This window comes from Dicentrarchus labrax, unplaced genomic scaffold, assembly GCF_905237075.1.
Source record: "Dicentrarchus labrax unplaced genomic scaffold, dlabrax2021, whole genome shotgun sequence".
NCBI classification, from domain to species: Eukaryota; Metazoa; Chordata; class Actinopteri; family Moronidae; genus Dicentrarchus; species Dicentrarchus labrax.
This window is the reverse complement of record NW_026136723.1, coordinates 10,660,304-10,682,878: the sequence shown is the minus strand read 5'-3', so window position 1 is coordinate 10,682,878 and position 22,575 is coordinate 10,660,304. Positions and strand designations below refer to the sequence as shown.

Sequence of the window (22,575 nt, the reverse complement as noted above, 5' to 3'; positions counted from 1 at the left end):
CCAGCCACTCTTTGTCCCTGACTGCTTACACACTGCTTTATATCGGTCAGGACAGTGTGTGTATTAGTGTGTATTTACGTTAATTTCATTAGGAGAAATTAATTAATTTAATCGAGTTGAGTTGATTTAAATGGAGTTGAATTTTATTGTGTGTGCAGATGGCTGTACGTACAGTTTGTATGTGTGCATATTCACCTGAAATTGAATTGAATTAATTTGGTTTGCATTGAGCTGCTTTGAATTGAACTAAACGTTTGTGTGCGTGTGTGTGTGTTTGAGAGAGAGAGGGAGGGAGAGGGAGTAAAACAGAGAGTGAGCGTCAAGGACTACTATAAAACAGTACATAAAGACAGTTTGAACTTAACTCCCTGGCGTCTTGCTATCTTGTGATTGTCCCTTTCTCCTTCAACTCTCCTTCACTCTGTCAGTCCATTCATTGTCCGTCTGGCTGTCTTCTTGTCTGTCCACTTTCTCGGCCTGTGCACGTCTGTCAGCCACTGTTCTCTTCTTTAACAATCACATCTTTAATAATCGTGCTTGGTCTTTGTAGATCACAAATCTAAATTCCCTCTTATCAACTGCCTCATAACTCATCCTCTCTCATTCAGTCGCTTTCTCTTTTTGGCTCTTTTTCACCTTTATTTGACTGTAGCTGATAGAACAGACACAAATGGCACGAGAGCGAAAGGTATGACATGCAACAAAGGTGCTCAGCCAGGATCAAACCGGGAATGTTGTGGTATATGTCTAAGGCACCAGGCCACCCTCCTTCAAATTCTTGAAGGTTTTGAGTTATAGCATGTACACACTGGGGAAAAAACTGCATATTAAAATGCTTGTGGTGCTGTTGCACATTATTTTATCTCAATGGAAACAGAGAATAGTAACTGATCTATACTATCATATCTTTGTAAAAAACATTTACATTTTAGAATTTGTTAGTAGCTCACCTGGTAGAGCATGTGTCCCCTGTAGTCCTTATTGATGCGTTCAAGGAAGGTTCAATTCCATCCCGTGACCCGTTGCTGCAACTTGTCCCCCTCTCTCTCTAAGCCCCTTTTTCCTGTCAATCTTCACCTTTCATAGCTAATAAATGTATAAAAACCCTCCCAAAAAATATAAACAGCCCCCCCCAAAAAAAACCTCAAACAATTTCAATTTCAACAAACAAAGCAGAGACAGAAAAATGACCATAAAATGGCAACATGCTTAGACGAGGGCGACACAGAAGTACAGGTTGTTGTAAGTTGACTTACAAATAGCAGCTCTTAAATTGGTATACCAAGAAAACCCTTCAGTTTACTGCTCCTAGCAACCAATATCACAGCACCCATGTTTAATGAAAATCATGTTAGCATGAAAAAAAGAAAATCTACAAGAAAAATCATGTTGGAGAGAATACTGGAGTGAAAAGCAATGGGTCTGAGTCTGATTATTAGGCTGTAAAGTTTAGTAATGTTTTTGAATATTAGTGTAGTCAGCATACTGTAATAATGTATTTAGCATATATACATCTGCTACATATATATGTACATACTATATATTATAACTATGTAGTGTGGAATTGGGACACAGCATGTATCTTGACCCCCTGGCTGCAACACATGACCACAGAGAATGAATGAATGGGGTGACCTCTGACCCCGGCGTGACCTAGAATCTATATTCAGCTTGTTGTGTAGAAGTCATCCACACTCTACATACCGGGGAGAGCCAGCAGTGTCCTTGACGGAGGCAATGCTCCATCACACTGTGCTGCAGTGTGTCTCAGATGGCAGCAGATGCAGTGTTACACTACTCCCTGTCCCACTGGGAGGAGCAGAATAGCAGCAGCAGCTCTCAAATATAGGAAATTGGCTGCAATGTAAGGTATGGGCTTAAGCTGACTCAGGGGAAAAAAATAATTGATGGAACAGAAAGAACCAAAAAAAAAAAAAGGTGATTTGGGACGTGTTGGTGGATCCCTGGTGGGAAAGTTTGAGATCTTGGCAGTTTTTGTGGTTTATTTCTGTCCAGTGATTTTCTTTTGAGATACAGTCATATTATTTCTTTGTAGTTTGATGCAAATACAGTAGATAATTCCTCACTGACTCAAGCTGAACTAATTAGTAAGCATGTGTGTGTGTTCATGTGCACAAAAAGACAGAATCTATGTGAATAGTCTCACAAGCCGGATCAAACGCAAGTACGGTTGCCAGCATCCCAGTATGCCCACGGCAGATCTGGCATTATACACATATGAACAAACACACACAGAAACAGACAGCAACATACAGAGATGATACTAAAAGGAGAATTTTGAGCACCACATTGGCTCCACCCTCCTTGGTTACTTGGTTACTGTTGCTAGGCCTGTCAAGCCGATTACAATTATAACCTATAATACTATTTTAGTATTTCTGAACATCACTTTTCCAGGCCAATATGACAGTTGTTAGCATATTATATCCTAGTTAGCTAATTCACTTTGATATAACCCGGTTTATTTGTTTAATTTACAGATTATTTAGTCGATGCTCTATTGTGGTATTTTTCCCAACAAAAAAAAAAATGTAATTTTCAAAACCAAAAGGCTTTGAATGATGACAAATTGATGTGTTTGGCAAATGTGTAGCTATCTCAGTTAACGTTGGCTAAGGTTTCTGGAGTGAAAAGCAGGACAGAGCCGCTAATGTTAACTAGCCTTAAGCATCACGCAGGACTCTCACCAGTGTAGTTAAGAACTACACAATGGATGTCCCATTCTAACGTAACGCGGAACCCTACAAAATAATGTAGTTTGTTAATGATTTGTTGCTTACATGCATAAACAAACTTACTTAGCTGACATGGTAACACTTGCACTTTAGGCCTACGTTGGAGCGTATATAATCCATGCCGCTTTAACTCTTGTGTTTTTTGGTTTTGGAAAGGCTTGCAAACCCTTTCGATGAGGACTGGTCTTGCTACACCTTGACTAAACTCTGATTGGAGAATTCCTAACAAGGCCAACACACTCCCCATCAACACAAAATGCACTTCATTCATCTCAAACCGTTTGTCTCTCATGTAGCCTGAGAGTATTTACCTTGAGCCTCAGTAACCAAACACTTGGTTAAATTATCCAGCAGAACTTATTAAGAGAGCTGGAGCCTCGATTGAGATACCATCGCTAAGTAGATAATTTGCCTCTTCACTTATTACGCACTAATTGCAATACTGTCTCGCTCCCTCTCCTCCCGCTCTGCTTTCTTTAGCCTTCCATCGGCCTAAATTGGCTTCACCTTCCCACTGAATTGGGGATATTGATCTTAAATATGACCAGAGGGTGGGCATTTGGGCTGTTCATTGACGTTAGTGGACAGCAATTGATCTGATCGACAGACAACAGGCCATGATACTGTAGGAAGTCCTCAGAGAGCAAATCTGAAGTAGTCTGATTCCATCCAGAAACTCGCCATCTCCTCTTTTATTGCCATATAGAGAGTTAGACAAGCCAAGTCATGTCCAGTTAGTAGTAGACTCACAGAGGCATGAGAGTATTCACTGTGTGCCTGTCTCTGTGTCTTACTGGATGTAATATCACACATTTCAGAGAGTTTCAGCAGGACACCCGTAACAAGGATGATAACAGAGTTTAATAAGACTTTTCAGTTCTCTCCAAAAGTGCCATCCAACATTGAGAGTTAAGTAACATGATCTAAGAGTTATCAGATCTTGGCTCCCTTGTCACTGTGAATTAAATCACTGTCTCCTAAATCTATTTTCTCACTGATTCATTGGGTTACTTCATAGATATGTGTTAAATTAAACAGTCCCTCAATTTGGAACTTGTTAGGCAAGTTTTGCGTCTTAAGTCTCCTCTTTAAAAAAAAAAAAAAGTGAAATGGCGAATTAGAGAATTTCATTTTCCGTTAAATAACCATTTCTTGAAGTGTTTTATTGTCAACTTTAAAGGATCTGTGTTCCTCTTTGTTTCAGAATACTAACAGAAGTGAACAGGGAACAAGTTACCTTACCAAGCAGAATTCGACATTTTTGGAATACACTTATTTGCCTTCTCGCTGAGAGTTAGGTCATTACATTGTTGCCACTCTCATGTATGTACAGTAAATATAAATCTGTTTACTGACAGCTTGAAAGCTCACTAATTAACACATTATATCTCGTTTGTTTAGTCTGTACTAAAAACTAAGTGTAAAACGTCTCTGCTATGAGGTAGCCAGGCAACCAGCATAGACTTCAGGAAGTTACTGTTCACGGCCAAGAAATAGTTTGGCACATAAGTCCGCTCTGAAAGGACAACTTGTTTTTACATTTACTTTTTTGTACAGATTAAACAAACGAGTCCTAATTTCTTAATTAGTGAGCTTCAGAGGTGCTGGTTGGAGTTATCTTTGGACAGAGCCAGACCAGCTGTTTCCAGTCAGCTAAGCTAACTGGCTGCTAGCTGAAGTTTTATATTTAACAGACAGATATGAGAGTGGAATTAATCTTCTTATCTAACTCACTGAAAGAAAAAGAAAATATGTGCATTTCCCATAATATTGCAATATTGTCTAAAGAAACCAAGAAATGCTGGATTTCTGCATGGGCATTGTCTGCAGCTCTCTGACCCAAAGTTGTACTCAGTATACTTCTTGCATAGATATAACCTTCTGCATTCCCTATCTAGATCCTTTGCAACCACCCTACACACCCTCCGCCACACGTCCCTTTTCCCCTTTAACAGGATCATCTATGATCTGAGGGAATAATCCCTAATTTCTGACAATACTGGTTTAAAAAACTACGAGATTACCACGTGGAGACGGATCACATCTCAAATTCCGAAATTTATTTCAGCCCTGGCAGCATAGAGGTCTAATCCAACTTCTGAACTCCAGTAAAAACAAAAGGGACATCAACAGCAAGCATGAAACCTTGTGACAGATGCTTGAATGACAGATGTTACCGCTGGACAGATGGGTTGGTCAGTCAACAAGATTAAGGGTGTTTAGCTAAAATGTGGATTGTCAGGCATTTTAGAGGAATTCAGCTAAGCCACATGGACAAACATATGGATGATGTTGTGTTTTAATCAAAGGATTGAATGCTTGGTTGTCCAACCACTTGTTTCTTGTGTCATAATGTATCACTGGAAGTCTGTCTGACAAGCTTTTCTTAAAAAAGAGCATCCTTCGTCACATTATTGTTGCTGTTTTGGTGAGGATGTAAAAGTACAGGATGTTCACGGAAGGCTTAGGTTTAAAAAAGCACAGATCTTTCACAAAATGAAATTATGGCTTGGTCAACAAGCAACACAGCTGTAGAAGGATGCATGAAATGATAGGAACAAGATATTTACACTCCTGATTCAGCAAACGATGCAGGAAGCAGCGAAGGTCTGTGTGTCTGTAACATTCATTTTGATGCCACACTCCAGGCTTTAAAATGCTCTTTCAGACTGTCCTATTAGCATCTATTCAGTGTCAAAATGTTTTGACAAAACACTTTATCAGACGTGAACCATGACACTTTGGAGTAGCTGCACACATTTCCATGTCAGTGTACGTGTCACTCATCTGCCTTTTTCATAGACTGTCAGTTGACGTTATGCTGCGGCTTCAGCCATGTCTAGTTCAGTGAAGGCTGGGGAAAATCATTGCACACCATTACACCTGATGAGTTGTGTTGACAGTGCTTCAAAGGTGATAAATATTGAGAGACGCAGCAAAGAAGACAAACATTACCCTTCCTTTTTTCCTTTGCTCTCCTTTTTTTTCATGCATTCTAACCTTACATACCCCCATCCTCTATCCCTGGTCCCTGAACATGCAATAACCAGAACCATAAGATTACATACATCTGTAGTGTGAAATGTATGTCATCATGGGAAATGTTGTGAACTTGGGAGTAATTGCAGTGATAAAATGAATGCGTGGCTCAAATAACTGCGCATATTGTTGAGGAGAAAAGGTTGACATACATATGGTGATGTATATAATATAAAGAGAGCCTCCTCCGCCATGACACCCCAGCCCCCTTTCCTGTCTTCCACCTTGTCAAACCTGATAATCCTGACACATGCTAAGGCAACCTAATAAGATACTGCACTTCATATGGACAGAGGAAATGGGACATTGTGAGACACACAGTACACTAATCCCCTGCAAGACAGCAGGACAGAATGATTGTGCAGTGCTGGAAGACACCGCCACAAGCTGTCAACAGCATTTCGCAGTGAGCTTTTTGACTAGACGAGGGTGAGGGAAGTGAAAGAAGGTACCGAGGTGATGAAGACTGATTGGAAGGGCTCGGAAGGAAAGAAATACTGAGAGCAGCGACAAATTAATGCATTAATGACTGAGCGGGCGAGATGAATAGAGAGAATGCTCAAGGAGGGATACTGACAGACAGAAAAAAACGAGAGAGAAGAGAAGTGTGGTGTGAGACAAAGAGTGACAGAGAAGGAGAGAGGAGGAAATGCAGACAGGCATGTTTCTATGGGCGCTCAGGAAAGATTTGGGGTGAGGGAATCTTGCATCATCGCGGCAGGCCAATGAAAAGGCTCGGTTAAAATGTTCAAAGGGAGTGTCCTAGCAACAGCGGAGTAAATACCATAGCAGCCACCATTCCATCTTAGACTGAAAAAAACCTATACACGCACACACACGCAAACACACAATGATTAACACACTGGTGTACTCAGAGCAGACACACATTTCAGTGCTCCTAGCTGTTTATTCATACATGTAAATGGGTTATAATCTCCATATTGTGATTCATGACCGTACAGTGTACATCACAACCTATATATCACTCAGTGTGGAAGCATATTTCAAATGGCTTTAATAAATTATGCTAAGAATTATAAATATATTTTCTCTATCTATAGATACATATAGACATTTTAAAAGATGAGTGAGATTCAGTACTATGAATGATTTTAGATGGCTGTGTGCATATGAAAAGTACAACATGCGTGCGTTTGGTGTGAGTGAGTATAGTGAAAATATGGCCAATTTTACCATGTATTGATAAAGGTAAACATGTATGTGCTAATATATATACAGTATATGCATTTAGGGCTATGGATGGATGGTCCATGTATAGATATATTGTACAGAACGAGAGGACAAACTTGCATATTGTGTGTGATTTATATTGTGACATAAGATACTGACACTGCAACATGACCTCCTTGTAAACCAAATTATCGTGTGTGTGTGTGTGTGTGTGTGTGTGTGTGTGTGTGTGTGTGTGTGTGTGTGTGTGTGTGTGTGTGTGTGTGTGTGTGTGTGTGTGTGTGTGTGTGTGTGTGTGTGTGAGTGTGTCAGTCATAAAAGTCAACATGGCAGTAACTCATCATTTAATCTACTCATATGGATTATAACCAGAGTCAGTAGATTACAGAGGGATAGACAGGGCCCAGATCTTTCAATTACACACCTCTGCTGTCTGTATCCCTGTCCACCCACCTATACACACTCAAACACACACAGTTCTTCATCATGCTTTCTCTTTCTTACTCTTACTATTCATCCATCACTCCATCCACATCACTGCTCATCACCTTCTCCCCTGCACACACAAAGACCTGCAGAGTCACACGGTAGCACGTTAGGTAGCTTCACCCATTCTGCTCTCCTTCTCCGTCCAACAACCTCACATACACCCTTCCCTCCACAAGATTTCTTTCTACATTTGAAAGAACGAAACAGTCCTGAAAAGCCTTAGCCCTCATTCATTTATCCCTCCATTCAGTTTTTTCCTCCCTCCCTCCCTCTCTCCCTCTCTCCCTCCTTCCTTCCCTCCTCCCTGTTCTCCACTCCAGTCGCATGCACCCACCCCTTCTGATCAGCAGTGCAATCTGGGGCTATTGTTTTTAGCAGGCTGTTTGCGGGGACGTCTTGCACAAGCACACACTTACACCTCAAACACCTACCTAACATTTCCTGATATAATTCATGTGGGATAATGGAGCTGAAATAGCAAAGAGGTGTGCTTGACATGCAATTTACCCACATTGTTCAGAGAAGTGCATCAATGTGATAATGATGCATGTGCTGTGATGGTTCTAGGTCACATATGTCCTGTGACCAAACCATTATCCATAACTGAAAATGTACACACATTAACACACACACAAGCATATTTGGACTCCATGTTCGCCAGATGGATTCCTGCTAATGTACAGAGGAAGAATATCTTTGCTGAAGTGTGTGTGTAGACGTGTGTTTGACTGTGGCAGTGACCGTGCCGCTCTAGCTAAGCACTGCAGTGAAAGAGGACAAGCCTCAGTTGACCAGCCCCACGGGGGTTTGATGTGGTCGGGCCAAATTCAATGCTCCCTCCCTACCCCCAGGATCCTGACCCATGCTTGTCCTCCACATCCAGCCCTTCTACCCACAGGCACTAGCACCATCCCTCAGCCAAAGAAACCCCTCAAAAACCAAGCACCAGTCTACTACCAGGCTCCGTATAGCATCTAACCCACATCCATGCTCCAGCCTCAGCCTCCGCCTCCAGCAAAGCCAGCTCACAGCCTCTCTTCTCTTTAGGTGCAGGGTGGGATTGTAATGCCCCCCTTCCCTTCGGTTGGAGCTAAATGGACAGAGCGATGGTGAGAGGTAAAATCAAGAGGAAAAAAAGAGAGTGTTGTGCTCAGCTTACCGGCTGGGCGTGCAGGAGGGGAGGATGATGCCTCTGACTCTGCTCTTCCTTCCTCCTTTCTGGACCGAGGTGAAACACAGATGGATGCAGTGAACAAAAGAGGAGGACAGAAAGAGCCAAAATACAGACACCAGCGGCTGGTGGCTTGTGAGAGAGTGAGGTGAGAAGAAAGACGACAGAGGATGCAAAAATAAAAAGAGGGAAAAGTCCTTGTGTTGCTTTTCTCCGTCTTCCTTGGAGAGACTCCTTTATCCTTGTGAGCCAGAGGGCTGTGGATTCACCTAAACACTGAGCACACGCACTGCCTCACGCCACACAGCCCTCCCTCTTCCTCTCTCTCTCTGCACTAAAGACAGCAGCTGTTGGTCTATGAGAAATAGAACGCTATGTCCCCCCTCCCACTCCCCTTCTCCTCCTACATCACTCGCTCACAAAGACCCCCACCACACACACAAACACACACACACATTCACACACACACACACACACACACACACACCCTCCCCCCTTTGACTAACATCTCCCACTAGCCTGCTGGCAATAAGAGGAGGGGGCACTACTCTGTGTGTGTGTGTGTGTGTGTGTGTGTGTGTTGTGTGTGTGTGTGTGTGTGTGTGTGTGTGTTTGTGGTGTGTGTGTGGGGTGCAGAGTTGTATTGTGTTTGACATTGTTTCAGCAGCAGAGTGACTTTTTCTGTCCACACGGTGTGAAAGTGAATCATGGTGAGTAAGGATGTGCAGCAGGGTATTTTTGCAAACTGTGTGGGTGACTGCCGAGCATCGTTTGCTACTGTGCTGCAGAAGGGAGGGAAATTCGCATTATTTGTGGTTATAGGCAGTGTGAGTGTGAGGCTGTTTATATTTACTGTAAAACCGAACAGCTCAAAGCAGCCATGAGCATAAATGAGCCGACATTTGTGAAACGTTCTCTGTAACTACTGTTTGAGTGTGTGTGTGTGTGTGTGTGTGTGTGTGTGTGTGTGTGTGTGTGTGTGTGTGTGTGTGTGTGTGTGTGTGTGTGTGTGTGTGTGTGTGTGTGTGTGTGTGTGTGTGTGTGTGTGTGTGTGTGTCCTTTTGGTACGGTGAAAACTCCCGTTAGGACTCTTACTTCAGGGTCGCAGCCTGGACGAAAGGGTATGGTTAAATGAGCCGTGGCTAAATTGTCACTCTGTGTACATTTGTGTGTGTGTGTGTGTGTGTGTGTGTGTGGGTTGGGGGTGGTGGTGGGGGTGTAGAATGTCTATTGTCTGGTGGTCTTGTACCCAGACCAGTGCTTATGGCATCCCACCCGGGGGAGTGGAGCAGAGTAAAAGAGCTGAAGACCAAATGTTGCCATGCAATACTCAGCCACAGTTTGATGAACTCTTCCCATTGTGGCCATTATTAATATTTGAACAGGTAGTTGGGTCAAATGAGCTCAAGCAGACACTTTCCATCTGAATGTGACACACTTAAACATGCAATCCGACTGCAAAGTGCTTCAGAATTAGCTTTGCCTCTTATTCGCGTCTAAAAAGAAGCCTACAATTCAAGGTTCATAAAGAGTTCATGTGTGCTGAATTTGGCCAGTCAAAAAAAATGTTGTTTGTAGGCCTCTGGGGGGGGAAAAAACATCCACCATGGAGACATGTCTGTCACTAACACTGGACTGAACACAGCAGAGTACAAAATAAGCAGACAGGCTGCGGTGTAGCCTTGATTGGTCGAGAGGAAGGACTAGAGGGTACAACTATCTGTGTTTAATGATTTGCTTTATATATAATTCTAGTAGCTAATAATACCACCACTTTTATAGCTGAGTGGTGGTATTATCTACAGTAGTAGTGTCTATATCATTGTCATATTTCTTTTAGTCATAAAAACAACTTCAGTTAACATGTAACACTGGCTTACATATGGTGCTAATTTTTGGAAACAACAGCCACACACATGCTCTGCTTAACCTAAATGAAAAGCAGAGTTTAATGTCTAACAATAAATATGGGTCTTCCTGTTTTTGTGGCCGTGTCTGAGAAGTGGTACTGCTACTTTCACATTGCCAAACTTTGTCCCACATCGCTAGACCTCAGATAGGCAGCTCGTAATCACATGCAACCATTAAATGTAGTTTTGCTTTCACCTCAACTTCCCTGTCATAATTCTTTATTAACACTGCAGATATGATTGTGTAATTGGAAAAGTAAGCAGAATTAATTCAATACTGTTCAAACCATGTTATAGTGAGAAGAAAAAAAACATATGTTACAGTGTTTCTTAGTTACTGCATATACATACATATTTGTTTGAACATTATCGTCTCCAGGCGGTAGAGTAGACTCCATATACCAGAATGCAGCTGTGCCATCTGTTGTCCATCACAGAGGAAGAGACGCACAGAAACATGGAAGTGGTGCTGCAGTGGTTGACACCCTCCTGTCAGCTGGCAGCTGAGCGCCACAAAGATAAAGGGGAAGTTGATAAGATAATAAAGGGAAAGGCAGAACAGAAAGAACACTGAGCATTCATCATTTTGTAGAGATGTGAGAGAGTGCTTAAGCTTTTTATTTAACACGTGCTGGGACAATAGTCTTTCTCCACGGGGATGTCAGATGAGGCTGGGGAACGGAGGAGAACCAGCGTCACTGACTTCTCACAAGTCACTTTTCAAAAGTCACTGAAGCTGATTGAGTGGGAGCTTATTATGAAACGGGTGTGAGACTCACTATACTGATGCACACCTCAGTCTGTTAGGATGTTGCTGTATCTGGTTCCCCAAATGGGAAATGAGTCAGTCAGGTAAACAAATGTTTTCAAGCAGACAGAAAATCTTAAATACCATCTCTTAAAAGCATTAAAAGCAAAGCATTTGTGCCCATCCACCCCCACGCCAATGAGTTATACAGTGGATTTAATCTGTTTGTCTTATTCAACATCACTTTTTACAAATATAACAAAAATGTTCAACAAAAAAGACTTATTAGGTTTGTACCCATCTGTAGAGCGAACAGGTGCTGCTGCAGGTCCTGAGGATATATCCTGAAATTCGAGGCTTCGGCAGCACACAAACGGTGGCATCTGTTGGTTTGAGTGCACAGCAGTTTAAACATGATGGCCTAAGATTCCTGCAGGGCGTTTCACTCTTGACTGTGTGACCACACTGACTCATTGTCTTGTACCAGTACGATCAGTGTTGCCATTCTAATTTCTCCTTTTGAAAATGACTCCAACATAGACTGACATCATTTATTAAGTCAGTGCATCAGGATCTGGAAGGCTTTCAAACAATGAAATATTCCAGTTTCACAGTTGTAGCAAGCACTGCAACCCCTAATGAGTCAAATATGCACAGGACCAGATGTTCTTTTTGAAACAAGAGAGAGGGTGGTGAGTTTTGCCTGTTGTCTGTGAATAAACATTATCTTTGATGTGAGGCCTTGTATTGAACCCTCCTGACCAGCTGAACTCTAGCCAGAAGATAAATTGTTCATGTCTCACCACACCGTGAAATTCACACCAGTGTCTTTCTGTGTGTGTATCTGTGTCTTTGTGTGTACTAGATTTAACAGCAGATACTGCAGACCCCGGTTGAGACACCTGATCGTCACCTGATCCGGGTGCATTGCTCTGAAAGACACCGGCTCTGCAGTGAGGGAGACCAAAATGAATAAATAACTCGTATCCAAGGATACTGAGGGAGGATGGTGAGTAAGTCAATTTGCATAAGTTTCTAGGGAAAGTTTGTCTCCAGTAAAACCCACTGTATACAGTCCCTTAGTACATAAATATGAATTAATTAACTTTAATTGCACAGAGGTCTAAATACTCTTTATCACTCTAAAATCTCATTTGACATCATATCAGCATTTTCAATTTGATCATCCGTATTAAATTGTAAGGCGAGAAAGGACATGCTTTCCTAGACCCAGCCTGCAATATTTACAAGTGCAAGAAAGGTATGGAAGCCTTTTTTAACTGAAATATTAATAACCAAGCATTATTACCAACCAGCTTCAGGTGGAACACCTTGGATTATTTATATAGTGTCTATTATTTTTTAGGTCAGTTGTCCCATTCTGCTTGCCGTGGCACTGAATGGCAGAGACTGCCTGTGGTGTGTGAGCCTGCCCTCAGATGAGTTTCGGCTTTATGAAGGCATGCTCTATGAATTATGAGGAGAAGAAAAGTGCAGTAGTACTGTTAAGGTGAAACACATTGAAAGAGCAACTAGGGGTGAGGAAATCAAAGCTGAGGACACCTATTTCAGGAGGATTTTATACGGGAATAAAGCCAAAGGAAAAAAATCATGTCTTGAATTTAGAAGACTTGATTATCAGCAGTAGATGGTTTGATGAAACAAGATTTCTTTAATGACTAGGTTTCCATTAAAGTGAGATTTTGAACAACAATCATTGTAATAACAAGTGACAATTTCAAGAAAATGGAAAATGCCAGAACGCGTAGTGGTAGCACAAGAAAAGAAGTGCTTGTCTCACTGGAGTGGATTAAGCAGCTATAAGTGCCTAATGTTGCTAACATTATCCACCATAAGCTACTGGTCATATCAGACCCAGAAAGATTGTATCAGCAAGACCCCTGTATGTGTATTGAATTGAGGAAGGATGTGTTCTATTGCTCAGCATTAGTACTTTCTATTGGTACGTGGAAGAATAAGTGTTACAGCTGTCACAGTCCATCCATGTGGCCTTTGATATCCACACTCAAGCTGTTCAAACCAAAACAATTCTAGTCACATGGTGGCTGCTCTTCTCCTGACTAGTTTAACTACATTATATGGTTCGTTGATCCGATCAGTTGAAGTATTTTTTGAAAGTGCTCACCCTTTTTTTGAAACAGTTTCCGACAACGACTTCCTAGATGGATCATCTGGCGCAGTGATGTTAAATAAATCAAGATATTCAACTGAAATCTTCAGGTTTACTGTGTTAATCATTCTCATTTCAAGGGGAACTGATTTTACAGACAGTTTACAGGTCTTGGGGAGTACTACTGCATATGTGATTAAGTTGTATAAAGCCTTTTGTGTCTCCAGGGAAGGGAGCTTCATGAAGTCTAACAAATTGCCTCAAGTGATGTCACTTGAGTCAGCTTTGTTTGGGGCTGAAGACTACAAGTCTAAAAATGAAAAAGATCTTGGGGTGTCGAGTAAGAAAGAAGTGAGCTTACCAGACCTCTGTAGCCCGCTCCTCATCTCTGCATGAGGCGGCTCCAGGCTGCATTAGCTGGTATCAGCATAACACACCAGACTCACCAACCAAACTGTCTGCATTTTAGTTGTGTTGGTGGTTGAAACAAGACAAATGTGTGGAACAAAAAAGACGACATCTCTAATTCTGATTAACCTTTGATCCTTTTTTTAAACTGTCCATCATAAGTCTGACAATGGGAGTGCTGCAGTGCTAAACTCTGAACATGGTGAACATCCTCAATAATCTGAAATCAATACTTATTTTGTATGACTAGGTTCACCCAGTCAAAGGGCGTCTCATTCCTCTCATCAAAGAATGGAACATCTGAAGCCTGGACCAGTCACGTTGCACTACAGACGTCCGCACTGAAGCCCACACTCTCCCTCCATGACTCTCACCAGCTAAATGTTAGACTTCTATATCGATGAGTATGTGGGCAGCTTGTGAGCTGGCACCATGCAGACAGTACTCACAGCGTCAGAATCGAGAAAATGAGAGCTTTTATAAATGGATATTATCAGCGCGGACCAACATTGGCTTTTCACATGGAAGGTAAATGTTGCTGGGAAGCACTCTGTGTCTTTGTAACATTACCTCAACCTGACATAAACGCATCCCCACTAACGGAGACATTCACCTGCCTCTCCTCTCTCCAATCTCCTGCCTCTCCTCTCTTGCCCCACCTCTCCCTCTCCAGTGCCTATTTCTGTCATCTTATTTGGAGTCATTGACAGAAGTGTGGTAGCTCGACCCCCCCCCCCCCCCACCCCCACCCCCCCACACTCCTCCATCCTCTCTCTCCTCCACCCTCCCTCCTCCTCCCATCTCACCCTGCCTGTTACAGTCGCCGTGGTCTCCCTGCCCCTGCAACACCCCCGCCGAGCTCACGCGGTTAGTACAGTCTGCCTGTGCTCTCTCCTTATAAGGGCAAAATACATTGACAGAGGCAGAGAGAGGGGGCTGTACCAGCACAGGCAGGCAGGTGGGGGGACAGTGGCTGTAACAGGAGGAGAAAGAGGGAGAGATGATGTAGAGGCAGAGGAGCAGAGATTAGGAAACAGTGAACAGGGCAGAGGAAGGATGAGGATGGCCAAGGAGAGAAGGTGATGGGGATCGTGTGATAAGACGTAGGGTTCAGCTGGAGCTTTGGGGCTTTTGAAAGCAAATAGCAACATTTTTCAACTGAGGAGCCCCGTATTAATTTCAGTCTGATCCAAAGGGTATTTCAAAATGAATCTCATATCAATGCAGGGTGGAAAAACCTACAAAGAAACACAATGTGGACACTGGGGCACTATCCACTAAAACTAAGGTTAATTGGGTTAGAAACTACTCATATTTACTGAATATGTGTAAATTACAAAAAGAGCACACAAAAAAGTGAAACAGCCTACGCCAGCCAGCTTCTCCACAACCCATAATAATAATATTTCCAATTGCATGATAGCAAAAACTACCAGGTATTTTAAGTCACATGGCTAATGCAGACCACAAATCTTAGTACTTGTTAAACTTACGACAAGGAGTTTTTAACTGGTTATGAAACAATCTCAATTTAATACTGATGCCTCTAAATGATCTACATAAACAAACAAGACCATCAGCAAGAGGATTGGCTATTTCTATATAGTTATTCTTAATGTCACCGGGTTGGATTCATTCAGATTCCCATTGAACTCAATTAAAATGATGCGGTAGAAACACTAGTGCTTTTGTCTACAGGGGCCACCAGAATCAACACTAAATGAAAGTTTGCTTGAAATTAACCATTCATGAAATGAACAACACAACACCGTAACATAAAACACTCAGGAGGCTTTGGCTCCACTTGCATTCTACATTTTTAGCATTTTCCTTTGGAGTTGTGATATAACTCCCAGTGGAAGATATTTATCATCCACAAAGGTCATGACAGCATGTCATAGTATGTGAAACAGAAAAATATATTGGTTTGTTGGCCAGAATCAGTGCTCAGAAACTCTACATACACCTACACCGATGCTGCAGACAGTAGCCTTAGTATCGATAACAATGACAATCAGCGTCATCATTATTTAATCATCATCAAACATCCTGTTCATCACCACAATGATCGTCACAGTGATCCTAAGGTCTAATTGCCATCATATTCACATACATATATTCCAGCATGCTTTTATGGACTGTGATAACATGTCACTTTACAATCAATGCTGGTTTAGCTCTGCTTCACTCCCCATCAATAAAGTATTGATCAGTTATACAAACAAAATGCTTTGTATCTATTAAAATCAGAAATACAACAAAATGTCTGCTCGATATGCAGTTTCTAATAAAAGACCAATATTGACCATTTAAGAGGCACACCAGCATTTTAGTAATTCACATTAAAAAAAAGAATAATAAAAAATCAGTGTAATCCAGATGACATCATCAGGGTTGTTTTCTGACAAAAGTTCCCCCAGAGCGACAGAAGACACGAGGAGTACTCATGTACCATGACACGTACACTGATCATCATGTGTAAAATCAGTGGAATAACTCTTAATCTCAGAGACATTGCCAGGGGAGAGAAAAGAGAGCTTTTCCTTTTCATTTATTAAATTTACTTAAAAAAGTACTCCACCAATTTAGCATTGTACGCCTACAACATTGCCGGATTCATGATGAACAATGTAAAAAAGGGATGAAAACTGATTAATCACAACCAGAGATATCAGCTATTTTATTCCATGCATTATTCTTCCTTGTCAAAACTAGACACCCACATGCAACTTGACTGCCAACTGTTTGGTCGAATTTGGGTGTGTCACGTTAGTAGTAGATAATGTAACCATGCCTGAGGTCTGGTAAACTCACTTGAGGCAATTTATCTTTGTGCAGCTCCCTCTGGAGCCACAAAAGGCTTTTCACATATGCAATAGTACTCCAACAGATCTGTAAACAGACTTAAATGTGTAATATACAGTATAAAGGGCCTATACAGTCCTCTACATGTCAAAAAGTAAGCACACTTCCTGCAGAAAAGAAGCATTTTTGAATGTTCATGAGTTTCAATTTCAAAGCTCAGTGTTTGTCAGAGTGTGGTGTGTGGGAGAGATTGTGTGGGAGTCTTGATTACTTATACAAGTGACATTGAACACATAAAAATTGAGTTTTCCCCCTTTTAAGCTGCGTGTGTGCGTGTGTCCTGGTTTTGTTGGTTCAGCTGGAGCTTTTCTCAGTGTCACACCTCCTGTGTAGCAGGAGGCCTGGTCTGCCTGTGAGGACAGGGCAGGTGCTAATTGGGCCTGAAGCTTCTGAATGGAGGCGCCTGCCATGAATGGAAGTGAATGCGTAGAGCGAGGGGACCGCATGTGATCCATGTGTGTTTGTTCAGTGTGTGTACGGTGCATCAGCGTCAGCAGTGACACAGACTGCACAAACACACCCCTCCTCGCTATGTACTGGTATCTGTCTCAGTTAAGTTAAATGGACCCCTTCATTTTTTCGCAAATGGAGGGATGACACCCCTTTGGGAAATGATGCGAGAAGAGAGATGCAAATCCATTTAGTCACAGGTCCCTAAGTGGAGTAAAAGGCAGACGCAGGGAGGGGAAGAGAAAAGAATTAAACCAACATAACACAAGACTGCTAAGTGTGTCAGCATCTACGAAAGGAAGCAGTTAATGGCGTAAGGTTTGTGTGTTTGTTTCAGCATATTATCAGTATGAAACATCTGCTCTTGTTAATCTTTACCAACCTGGAGGCAATACATCATTTACTCTGAGTAATTCCCCCATAGGGACAAAACTCAAACCCACCCTAAAGCCCACGCAACTGAGTAGATCTTGGAATAAAATAGATCAGATGAGTACATGGGATCTTGATTCAGAGGGAGTTTGGAGATAAGTCTTTTCTCACCATGTCTCCTCCCAGAATATATAACAGTGAACTGCCTCCTCCTATCTCGCCATCATGCCTTTCAATCGGCATTCTCTTTGAAGGAATTAGGGAAAGAAAACTGTTGAGAGAGAGAGATGGGTCTTGATAGCTCATCCCTGGTGTGTTGGTTATGTAAAGAGGCTGTGATATAACCCAAGAGGGGAGATGGAGTTTATGGGATGAGTAAATTTGAAGGACATGCAAGAACGAGGTCACAGATTTACACTGATGATAGATGAGATTTGCTGACAGGATGACTGTATGAGTGCACATGAACACAAAAGACTCTTGTATGTGAAGGTGGCTGTAATGTGCTGCAATAAAACACCATATACTAACTTCCCAAACTCCAGTGAAGTAGAAAAAAATCAATCATGCAGAATCATGTTTCAGTTTTGATGGACTTTTCCTAAAAGTTTTAGATTAATTACAGTGTTTATTTAGTATATATGTGGTGTCAATAAAATACTTAGGCTGATACCTATACCAGCACACATATGCAAGGGAAGAAGACAGGAGGTCAAGGAATAAGGGGGTAACATCTTTGGGTTTTAGAGGAATTTAGGAATAATTTAGGTTTAGTTGGAAACCTCTACTTGTGCAGTACAATCTTGCTTCTCTCTCCTTTTTTTGTGCCAAAAACCCAACAACATATCAGCAATACTGAACATATACTGCTCCAACTCACTCTGAACATCCTGTATATCAATTACAGAGATTTCCTTGCTTTGCCTAACCAGTGCCGTACTCACTGGCAACAAATTGCTAAAAATATGTTGTTCTCAGTATTGTACATGGCTTTATCTATATATATATATTATCAGAGAGAAAAAACACACCAGCAACAACATCCTCATACCCAGAATGCAACACTGCAAGACTGTCCTTGATCTACTTTATCAAGTAATGGTATTTTGAGTAGTATTGTTATTATTGAGGGACACTGAAGATTTGTGTAGATATTATAGTTTCACCCATTTGGAATGTGTTTTTATATTAAAGTTGATAATAAAGTTGTTGTTTTAATGCTAAGTGAAAGTGCCACACACACTGTTTGGCTCCTTTTCATGGCTGTGAAAGAATATATAAACTAAGCCCGCTGGTCCCCTGTTATTACACTTTAATAATAATTTATTATGTACCGGCCACTTAAAAGGAAGTACTTGCACTGTGATAAATTTGTATCTTTGTATCTACTGGGATGTTATTTCATGGTTAAAATATTTACCCTGTGATTTGCATGCTGGAATCTAAAGCATTACCCCATTGTCTTGTGAATTACTGGATGATTTTACATCTTCAGGACCTTGAAAATATTGAAATAAGTGCCCACCACATATAGATGTATGAAATTTGTGACAAAGAGTCCAAAGCTTTGTTTTAGGGGTCACAAGTCAAAATGTTTTTGAACCACTGCAGTATGTATGCATGTATGGAGACACTGATTTCTCTGCTTGGTGCATCAACAAAAAACATGTCTTACCTCCACATGTGACTGACTCACTGTGATGATCCAGGCCGTATTTGAGAAGCCATTGGCTCAAATTAAATGTGATGCACAGTTGGATGAGACACAGTGACCACAGTTACTGGGTAAAGGGAAGGGGTTAACACATTATTTGTGTATGTTTGTGCATCTGCATCACTGCCTATAGGGGAAGCTACAGGGGTGGGGGGTGGGGTGTCCCAGAAATCGGCAAATGCCCCTCACCCTTCCCCCACGTTGGGTACCCACATGGACAGTGACAGACTAGAAAAGGAGGAGGGAGGAGAGAGAAGATGGATGGATGCCAGCATGTCTTCCCCTTGGCACCAAGATGATCCTCGCGGCCTGCCTGCTGCACCCTCTTTGTGCAGATCTATTTAAACACTATCAGTTGAAAACAGATCCTGGATTACCAAAGGCTTTAGGGGTGAGCATGCATATATTCCCTATATAGTCCATAGGAAAAACAACTCCATCTCCTTCTTTCTCTCGTCACACACACACACACACACACACACACACACACACACACACTGTACTATACATCCCGCCATATCTCCATATGCGTCTAGACTGAAAGTTTCCCAGTAACCCTTAGACGTCCAGACCTCTCCTTTCCCCCTAAGGCTGAGCTGATTAACAGTAATAGGGAACAACAATGCATGATAATGTGAATTATAATGGACCAATGGAGGCGGCCTTTGGCCCCTGCGCTCCATATGAGGGCAATGGCACAGTAATGGTGTACATGGGCCCTGCAGGGACAAGCCAGACAAAGACAAAAGCATGCCAGACTGTAGGTTAATGTAAGTGGAAAGGACATGGGAGGCCTGGAGGGGTGCATATAGGTCCTCAACATGGTCCACACACACACATAAAGATGAGGAAATTAGTTTATTTTGAACAGTAAATACACTTGTGCCTGCCAGTGTACACACATTAGTACAATGAGGTCAGCCTGTAGCTCCAGCTTTCATATTGTTATGCTTCAAAAAATTAATGGCACTCAACCTAAAAACACAGCATTTTCTGGTTCCTGGAGAGTTGATATTTTAGAGATTATGTGGTTGTTACTCAAGAGCAGCCAAGTGTGGTCAGAGTGTTTTGTTTTTTGCAGCAGCTGCAGCACTTACTGGCCTCCTCTCCTCCTGCCTCCTTTCTCTTCCCTCACCTCCTTTCGATGGCCAGCTGTTCGGTCATCCCTGTCTTCCCCTCCATCCCCTTCTCTGGCCAGAGCTCTGGGGCAGTTACAACTAGACAGTGATCAGATGGGAGCTGGGTGGGGGAACTTTGGAGGGGGGACATTCGAACAACAAAGATATAAAGTACAATGAATTGTCAAGAAGGACAAAGAGAACACACACACACACACACACACACACACACACACACACACACACACACACACACACACACACACTGGCTCTGCGATAGGAGGTCTTATCCCAAGTGACTCCCCAACTTGTCTCACTCAGGAGAGGTGAAGAGGTCAGGCTATTTACTCTAGAGAGGATCCCTCTCTGTCTTTGGTCCAACAGCACACACACACACACGCACACACACGCACACACACACACGCACACACACACACACACACACACACACACACACACACACACACACACACACACAATTGACATTTTGATATAGACAGTGAGAGACAGAATTTGTCCCCTTTCACCTCATCTATCACTGCACAAATTGGACTCTGTCTCCCATGCAGTGTGTGGTGTCTGGTTATAAGGAGCTGTAAGAGATGGAGCTGACAGCTAACCGACATTAATGAGACTCTACTGATATTTCTCTCACTCTCTCCAACTCCTTCACCCTCTATTTTCTTGCTCCTCTTCTCTTTGCCATGTTCATTTCTCTCAGTATTTCTGTCATTCTCTCATTGATGAATAACAACTGTCAGGGTTGGAGGCTAATGTTGAAAACTGAGGAGACCCGGTGGACGAATCGAGGCCTGTATTAATCACCCTGCAGTTATCTTACTGTATGTAGGGCTGTTTTACCCAGGATTCTTACTGTTTTGAGAGTGTGTAAATAGTGTGGATAGTGAAAGCATCATGACTTGGCACCATTTCTTATGAAAACACATGGTTGCTAATCCAGGCATTAACAGTTACTACGGTAGGATTCAAATTCAGTGATTCTGATAGGTACATTTTAGGTTTAGTGTTGAATTTGTGAGAATAACAAATGTTATATCATCTTGAAATATGGCATAAATTAAAAGCAGTTCCTATCTGGTGAAGATATAGCATGTACCTAGAAAAAAGTTACTGTGAGATCCAGAATCTAAAAGACAATAATCACCTATGTCAGGAAAGAAAACCCTCTCCTTTAGTGGATGTCCACTGTTCATCACAGACACTTCACACCACGGCCAAAACGTATGTGCATATCTCCCCTCTGGCAGGCACTACAGGCCACTGTGCGCCAAAGCAAGCAGACACTAGAACTGTTTCTTCCCACAGGACATCACACTCAGAAACAGTTGACTGCTATGTGAATGCCTCCCTACAGTGTCTGTACAATACCCAGCAATTACTGTGCAATTACTATTGTTATATATAGGCTTTGTAAATACTGTGCTGTACACACACCTCTATATTTAATCTACTCTAACACTCAATCCATACACTATTCATTCCAATATTCTCTGTATTTCTATTCATCCTTGCACTTTCAGTACATACAGTGACAAACAACCACACAGCCTCATCACCTGTAAATACCACATCATATCCCACATACTGTGCGAGAACGCCACAATACACTGGCTTCTAATTTGCTGGATACTGATTGACTCTAATTTGCTGGATAGTGTTGGCAGGGGGAGGGGAGCAGAGTGGAAATTAGTATTTATACTGCACAGGGTTGGGTGATAGATGATTGAAATTTCATATCTATGTTTGGCTCTATGATTGCATTCAGTATTTATTGTATTCTGAACTTGTATTAATTGCATTAGTGGTAGTAAGTGTTTGTGTCTACCTTCCCATGGACTGCAGATGGAAATTAGGTTGTAATTTTTAATGTTTTTCTACATAGTCCCTTACAAACAAATTCATTTAACTAAACTGATGTAATGAGGTGGTAAATAAGCAACCTGCATCTTCCATATCAAATCAGCCATCAGCAGACTGTGACACTGCCAAAAATCTCTGGCTCCACCTGATGGACATTTTAGGGAAATACACTCTCTGGCTTCAGGCCATGACATTGTCAGGTTTGAAAGGGGATCTATTTAAGTAAAACGGAATATTTTTATAGAATAATTGGAATTAAATCACTGAATATGAATAAATATATGTTTTTATGCCACTTTCCTTTGTTATCTTAAGTCAGTATAAAGTTGGAG

At 41.8% G+C, this 22,575-nt stretch overlaps 1 protein-coding gene across 2 annotated transcripts in view; it reads right to left on the bottom strand.

Annotated features, from left to right (window-relative positions):
* fam49al (family with sequence similarity 49 member A, like) overlaps window positions 1-8,984 on the bottom strand; it is a 32,845-nt gene extending 23,861 nt beyond the window's left edge. For both annotated transcript variants that reach the window (XM_051389470.1, XM_051389467.1), the window contains exon 1: window positions 8,635-8,984. The gene's annotated coding sequence lies outside the window, so the exon portion shown is untranslated. The remainder of the gene's footprint in view (window positions 1-8,634) is intronic.
* Between the last annotated feature and the right edge of the window lie 13,591 nt (window positions 8,985-22,575).